At 38.1% G+C, this 8314-nt stretch overlaps 1 long non-coding RNA gene across 1 annotated transcript; it reads right to left on the reverse strand.

Annotated features, from left to right (window-relative positions):
* Positions 1-1306: 1306 nt before the first annotated feature.
* LOC104947617 (uncharacterized) lies at positions 1307-7530 on the reverse strand. The gene is made up of 3 exons (XR_798581.1): positions 6264-7530; positions 5585-5643; positions 1307-4938 (listed from the first exon to the last, which is right to left on the reverse strand). It is a non-coding gene; the product is annotated as an uncharacterized lncRNA (long non-coding RNA).
* Positions 7531-8314: the final 784 nt, after the last annotated feature.

The raw sequence follows: 8314 nt of genomic DNA on the forward strand, positions 1-8314 counted from the left end.
AATACGGCCCCTGATCTATATGAATGCACCTGCCCATTGCCTGATCAAGTTAGATGCCGCCTATCACAGTGCGCTGAGATTTGTTACTAACTGTAAAGCACTTACTCATCACTGTACCCTGTATGCCAAGGCAAGTCTGCCATCACTTACTGTAGGGAAGCTCAGTCATTGGTACATGTTCATCTATAAAGCCATGTTGGGTAAACTACCATCTTATATCTGCTCTCTGATCACACGGAGAGTTGCAGGTAGCTATTGCCTGAGACCACATGATGTGTTTTTATTACATGTGCCAAGTGCTAGGACTGTTTTAGGTACTATAGCTTTTATCTTCGCTGCTCCTCTAGCTTGGAACACTATGCATTTATTTTTTGAACTGAGCATTTTGGTTCCCCTGCATCATTTTAAAACTCGGATAGATGAAATGTTATTTGATACTCTTGGTACCTGTCATTGTGAATAGGTTGTAATTTGTACCCCTGTAATTATGTTGTATGAGGTTTTCTGTTGTTTTCATGTGTAACCAACGTGCTGCCGGTCTCCCTTGAAAAAGAGATCGTTGATCTCAATGGGATTTCACCTGGTTAAATAAAGGCTACAAACTAATTCATAGTAATTTAATTAAATATTGTAATTACACATCAAGGGTTGAAATAATACATTTGGTCTGGACTACTTTTCGTGGTGGATTTATACACCAGATATACATTAATGTAATAGTGAGCAAAACTGATGACTTAATAGTTGTTTTTTACAACAATGGGGATCTTTGGCACAAAGCAGTAAGAGAATGAGGCTTTACTCACAATACTAAGGAAATACATTCACTTTCGGTTTGAGTCTGAACACCAAATATGTTGATTTTAACAAACATGTAGAACCGTTTCACCTTTAGAGTGACCAATGAGCAGTCAGCAGTTTGCTGACGGTAACTTGATGCTCTTGTGAGCTTTAACCTCAGCTGCTCTAATGTCTCTAAATAACTCCAGACCGAACAGTTTGTCCATAAGGGAGGTTGTGGCTCAGTGGATAGTGTGCTGGACTTCGAATTAGGGGGTAGCAGGTTCGAGTCCCACTGCAGTCAGCATGTCGTTGTGTCCCTGAGACACTTCACCCCAAATTGCTCCTGTGGGGATTGTCCAGAGTACTGAGTATGTAAGTCGCTTTGGATAAAAGTGTCTAACATGTAACATGTAATGTAACAATAAGACTTTTCTCATTCCTAAGGAATTCTTTTCTGGCAGAAAAACTGATGCCTCAATTAGACAACTAGAAAAACAAGTGCCAAACTTTTTGATAATCAATGTATGGCTTTTCTTGGTTTTATTACATATAAAACTGAAAATGTGTGGGGTTTGGACTCACAAAAAGACATTAAAAGAGTTCTTGGACTTAAAGAAACTGTAATGAATATTTTTCAGTATTTCGGGTATATAACACACCAAACAATGAATCGATTTATCAATAAAAATTATCTTCAGATCAAACGATAATTAAAATGATCTTTAGTGGCAGCCCTAGATCATATATATTTATTTATTGTTTGGCATGAACACTTTGAAATGGCACAGTATTAGCCCTATACTTTTACTCTTGTTCACAACAATTTCTGTGCAAAAAAACACACGACAGCAAACTAAAGTATACTAAAGCGGATATTAACGTGATGTTCTCCTCACACAGTGCATCTAGGTTCATTTGCTGGCTAAAAGTGTTAGCCAGTCAGACATTTGGTAACCTGTTGGTGTATCAATCCCTGGTTTGAATGAAAGGAATGAACCCTCCGGCGTTGAGTGGCTGTGATGCAGGCCGCGCAGCGTTCACACAACCAGACAAACTCAAAGGTCCTGAATGTTTTTAAATGTTCAGTCTGCAGTCAGGAGTCAGACTGTGTTCCGTTCTGTTTCTCACATTCAGGTGACGTTGGTGTTAAAGACGGCGGGGACAGGACATCTGGACTCTTTCAGGACTCTTTCAGGACTTTATCACAGGTGTTTCAGTGGTGAGCTGTGAGATCGGTTCCACCTTTACACACCTCAACACTGTAATCTTTCATCTGTGATGCTCATGCCTTTATGAATTAATACCAGACATTATTGTTAGATTGCATTCCAACCGCAGACACGTTTCCTTTCCAACCGCAGACACGTTTCCTTTTGATTGTATGCATTTTGGTGTCACTAATAGTGTTGCTGTGGACGAGTGGTGAAAGCGATGCACTAGAAATCCATTGGGGTGTCCCTTTGCAAGTTTGAATCCTGCCGACAACACCAATTTCTGGGCGGCAGTATCTCAGTGTGTATGGACTTGGTTTAGGAGCTGAAGGAATGCCGGTTCAAGTCCTGATTAGATCAAACAGTACAGTCTTTGTGCATCTGTATTCAGACCTAATCTCTATAGGTGCTATGCATGTGTGTATTTCAAATGTGTGTGTATACAATAACAGAGTGGAAAAGTGAATTCCCCCTGGGGATTAATAAAGGGTCATCTTAATGCAGCATCTATTCTTTGAAATGGAAATGCTTTACTACTAACAAAGACACATTATGAGGAAGCATGCATTCTTTTTGTACTTGCCTTTACTTAACACCAACAATGACTTATTGCATGAACTATATCTTACCATGAGTCCTTACTATGGTTTATTGTTGAAGTGAGTATAGAAAGTCAAAGTGTGTTCTAAGACTATTGAGTAAACCTATAATTTTATACTAATACAGCGCCTCCATGAGACACAAGTATGTTTTATCGCTGTTGGCATCTAATAGCATAATGTGTGTTTACGTTGTTGAGCTAATTCACAATGAATGCCTCTATAACACACCTAGATGTTGTGTGTGCTGCTGGAAGACTAGATGCATGGGTCAGTTTCGCTTTGAATCTATTCAAGTAAACAAATCCTCTATAGTGTAGATAAAGAACATCACAGATATCAGATTCAACAGTGTTGAGGTCTTCATGAGGAGATTTGCTTTATGATTCAACTAAACTTGGTGAGCGAGCGTACATTACCTGCAGAAAGTCACAGATATCCAAGTACTACACAGACCCAGATCCACATCAGAGGAAGTCAAACCCGGACGAGCTCTGCCCCCAGAAGATGTTGCATAATGGGATTTTTACAATTCTGGAGAGACAGAGTGCCAGGCAAGGTGGTGGAGACCAAGTGCATCCACACAGAGCAGCAGGGGGGCGTAAAATTCCTATGACAGTGTTTGAGCAGGAAGTGCAATCAGACTCAATGCAGTGCAAGAATCAGTGCTTCCATTCAAAGACAGAAAACAGAAAGAAAGGAGAGTAAGCTCAAATTCCAGTGAGCTCTGCATCTTTAAACCAGCCAATCAGAGTGAAGCATGTCTCAGTAAGTGGAATCAATTGTTCAATTAAAAGAAACAATTAAACAAATAAAAAACATAAAAATATGAGCGGTTTCCTCCCCCACTGAGGTTGCTTTATAGTGGTTACGTTTCACACAGCATTTGTGCACTTGTTGAAATGGCAGAAAGTAAATATATAATTATGGGGATAATGTTAATAAGCTAGCTACGAGCTAGACAGCTGCAAAATTGTCGCTTTAAAAAGAGAACATGCTCCTGTCTGAAATCAAGGACCCATTGTTTAAATATTCCTTTGGATGGTAAATCTGGCAATATGTTCGATAATAAGGACTAAATCCAGGGAAGCTACCGGTAGCATTAGCTCCAGAGTGTGAGAGCTTGCTAGTACTGGTAGCTACTTAACATTAGTTATTAAACGGGCTTGCTAAATATACCATAAATCTTTTATATTGCTAGCAAGTAACATGAAATTGGGGAAACATTGTTGCTACTTAGCACTTGCTCCTAACCTCTAAGCCTGCTAGCGTAGGCCCCGTGCTGCTGGCAGAGGAGCCATTGACTGCTAGTAATTACAATACAATGTATTTTTTATAAGTTTTACACAAATTTTTTATATAAAAAACATCCATTCGAGGTGTCCTGTCCACAGTTTTACAGACAGCTGGCTGCATTATTGAGTGGCCATTAGGACAAATTGGAAGCAAGTCTGAGGGGCACTGTATGCAGATCTTGTTTTATAGAAGGAACTATTATTGTAGGCCAATCCAAGTTTGCTGCTTACTTTTGACAAAATGGTAATTGGGTTTTTTCAACTTCACTATGATTATGATGTTTTGCAGAAATTAAGTTCTATAGCATATTTGATCTTAAAACATTTTTTGTTATGGTAATGCAATTAAAAGAAGTAAAAAAGGCTATAAACTAAGCACACAATGATTGCATGACTTCAGAACACCACCACTAACTTAAAAGCAGCACAGTGCTTGGTGTGAATGGAGGGGTATGTTCTGACTTGTGTTAACCAAAGACCTTATCTCAGGCAGCTAACCAAAACCATTTCAAAAAACCTAGACGAGAGAAGCGGAAGTTCAAAAACTCATTTCACAAATGTAGGACTCATTTCTACAGCACTCTACAGCAGGAATACACAATATGGATGGGGATTAATACAGTTTATATTGGGTAATAATAAGAATTTCTAGTAATTGATTTGTTGATATCACAGGTAGCTGTTCTTGGGATATGATTGGCTGGTTTGGTGACAGACAATGTGTCACCTGATTGGCTGAGTTTTGTCTCCAGACTTCAAGAAATAAGGAAAGGGAGAGAAAGAAATAAGGAAGGACAGTCCGTTGAGAACAGTGGCTGCATCAGTTCCATTCTGGTATGTTCCAGTTTCAGGTTCAGTTTGTTGTCTGGAGCCGGCTGTCCTCAAACTTGGCTCCAGATTATTTCCCTGGCTGCTCAGTGACCAGCTTTGAGTACAAGAGGGGGTTCATCTAGGTGTGGTTGGCAGGGCCCCTTGATTGGTTACACAGGTGGAGCTGGGGCGGGTCTTTGAGGCACCAGAGGCTGAGATGCAGCAGAAGGTTTGGGTTTTCTGGGAGAGCAAATTGAAAAAATCAAAAGAGAACAATAATAACTGCGACAAGAACCACAATGTTTCAACAACATGTTATACCAAAGATTGGTGCTTAAAGGTGGTGCAGTGATGATGTCTTTTTGTGGGCCAACCCTGACATTTGTTTTGCAAGAGGTGCCTCGACAACAAAGTGATGGGACATTTCCATTGGATTTCGATTTTTCGATTGCAGATAATAAAATATTTTGGCAACAAACGTTTATGATACTTGCATGTTTGGTTCAGCAGGATATTCTCCACATATTAACACAACATTTAGGACTTTTTAAGCATAAATGCAATTGCCAGAAGTAAAAGTTAACGTGAGACCATAAGGGAACTACATCAGATCACCACCGCTAAGATAAAGGCGGGTAATGTTCGGTGGGCTGACGTTTAGAGGTCAAATTTAGGCTCTTGTTGGCAACCGCTGTTTCCTTAGACACACATAGAAGCTTCAGACATGAGCGGGGTGTTAACTGACGTATTTCTAAAAATTAATGGGTTAGCAATTATGGGTTATAATGAGCCTGCACACTTACGTTGGAAGTTTCTGATTGAAATCGGTTAAAAAGTACCTTTCAACAAGTACTTTCTTTAAAAAAAGCTTATTTTGTGTGCTTACAGAGGAGGAGGAGGAGGCCTCACAGCGTAGGAGGGAGCCGTATTGCTGGTCTCCACCACCTGATGATCACACAAACACACAAAAGTACATTTCTTATTATTTTGAATGTCTTCCTCACTATAATTTTAATCAAGCGATATATTATTATAGAGGAAGCAGTACTTATAGTTATTAAAATGAGCTCTGACTTTATCAGCTGAAACGTTAAAGTGATAAACAAATGAACTCCAAAACCTTTAATATTCAGTTCATTTTTAAATGAAACAGAAAAGCAGATTGAGCTGGTGTCAGTCAAATAATAAATTAAAACTTGGTTAAACAATATTTATAATCAATCAAAAGAAATGTTGAACAAACCAGAAAAGTGGCTCAGAATTGAACTTGTTGTACTTTAAGTATACTCATTCCTTTAGTTCACTAAGATTTTGAATGCTGGATTTTTACTTAACTACTACAGATCATTTATACACTGTGGTATTACTGCTATTATAAGAATAGAACATTTGAGTTATTGTTTCACCACCACCATTCAATATTTTAAGAAGCACAAAGACAACCACGCAGAATGTAAAAAGCTTTTTTACAACCAAGAATGTTCCCAAAAAGCATCAGCAAGCGGTATTTAGTAGCAGGATCACAGTAGTAGTATCACAGTAGCATCACAGTATCAGTATTTTACCTCCTGCGGTGGCAGTAGCTGAGCGTGGTGCTTCACATGGAGAGAGAGCAGAGGATGTTAGGACTCATTCATTGGAGTTAGTTGTTATAACACACACACACACACACACACACACACACACACACACACCACACACACACACACACACACACACACACGTAAGATTTTAAAACCACCGTGGCCCCTGGTAGACCCCCACACACACACAACAATAGAGACTATGTGCAATGATGTAAAAACAAACATAGACTACGACACCACTGCTGTGCCATATGTAAATTGCAAACTTATGAGGTCACTTGTAAATGTAATACTTTTTTTTGGTAAGTGTAAACATTATGGGCATGCCCTTTCAAATAGTGTTTTATTTTCTTCACTTTTGCTGTTACAGTATACATTTGCCCTCTGTGGGACGATTAAAGGTATTCTGATTCTGAAAGGAGGACTCTTAATGCTACAGAGTATATTTACAATATAGTATTGTTAGTTTGACTTAAGTCAAAGATCTGAGTTCTGATCAAAACAGACAACAAACAGAAAGCAGCTGTTAAGAAATTCAAACGGGCCGAGGGGTCACTGATGGATGATTTGATTTAGGGAGGCAGTGTATTGGAGAAAGATTAGAGAGAACAGCAGGTAGTAATCTATGAATTGACTACTTACTCTACAGTTTTACAGGATATGCATGTTTTTATGCCAGCATTTACTTCATGAACTGATTTAACTAACATCAAATAATGAAAAAATAAAAATAACAGAACAAATCTTTTCTATTTACACTGTGGTAACTATGGACACCTAAGGTCCTGTTTTCACTCATATACATGGATAATTTTGAAAACATATATGCACACAATCTTGCATTTAAAAAATGTCTATAGGCGTGCGCTAATTGAGAAAATAATATAATTGTTTCCCAATAGGTAATGAAAGATTTGACAAATGTAGGCCTCGAGTTGTGTCTCAAAAAAAGTCTCCTAATTACTGATAGATATATAACTAAGATACTGTTAATAACAAGGAAGAAAGCAATAACCAGAAATTGGTGTAAGGCTGAGCCCCCCACAAAAGACCAGTGGATGGGTATTATAAGAGAGGTATATATAATGGAACAAATTACTTACCAACTTAGAATGAGAGTCAATATTTTTGAGAGTAAATGGAAGAAATTGATCGTTTATGACACTGTGGAAAAAGGCTAGGGCATATGCATATGCTTTTCAGGAGACTAATTAATATATCTGTGTACCAATTGTAACCATGACTGTTGAATTTCAGTTTGATGTAAAGCCATAAGTACAATGTGATTTTTCTGTTTTGTCTCTCCATTATGTACAAACTTAACTCAATAAAAAATTAAGTTTGAAAAAAAATCTGTGAAATATTAGTGTGTGTTTGTTCGACTTATTTTATTGCTCTGGGTTATATTTCAAAATAAGAGCCCCAGATCTAATATTATGCTTTTTATTTTTTTTTTCTATTTTTTTTTTATTTTGATGTTGGATTGTTGGAGGAGCTCAGGTCAGAAGATTTTCACGGCCATTTCTACACTGTATCTTTGTGCATATACGATACGATACGATATTACTTTATTTGTCAGATCAAATAATAATAATATGGCAATAAAACCTTTGAATCTTGAATCTTTGAATCACCTTGGCAGTTTTTCACACTGCAGTCTTTATTTTGGCCAAATTCCCAAAAGCTATTTCAATCATATTCAGAGGTTGGGGTATGTTAAATTGTGTCTAAAAATACAGTAAATTATAACAATCAATGTAACCAGCCAAACTGGTGAAGGTCAGTGACTTTGGAAACTATATACAGGGATTTCATTGGATGCAATTGAATAAAAAAGCTTCTCCAATGTTTAAATGTCGGGTGTTGCCACTAGCAAATGGCTTTGGGGGCAGAATAAATCCGGGAAGTCTGTGAACTTTCTGCCAGATTCACTTCCTCCTCAGAGCCAGGAGTCGATCTCTACGCTTCAATTTCCAATTTTCCAGTTTGAGCCCATCTAGGTTCGATGTCATGGCCCTGTCTCCTTTATG

Source organism: Notothenia coriiceps, unplaced genomic scaffold, assembly GCF_000735185.1.
Source record: "Notothenia coriiceps isolate Sejong01 unplaced genomic scaffold, NC01 NC01_scaffold00012858, whole genome shotgun sequence".
Classification (NCBI taxonomy): domain Eukaryota; kingdom Metazoa; phylum Chordata; class Actinopteri; order Perciformes; family Nototheniidae; genus Notothenia; species Notothenia coriiceps.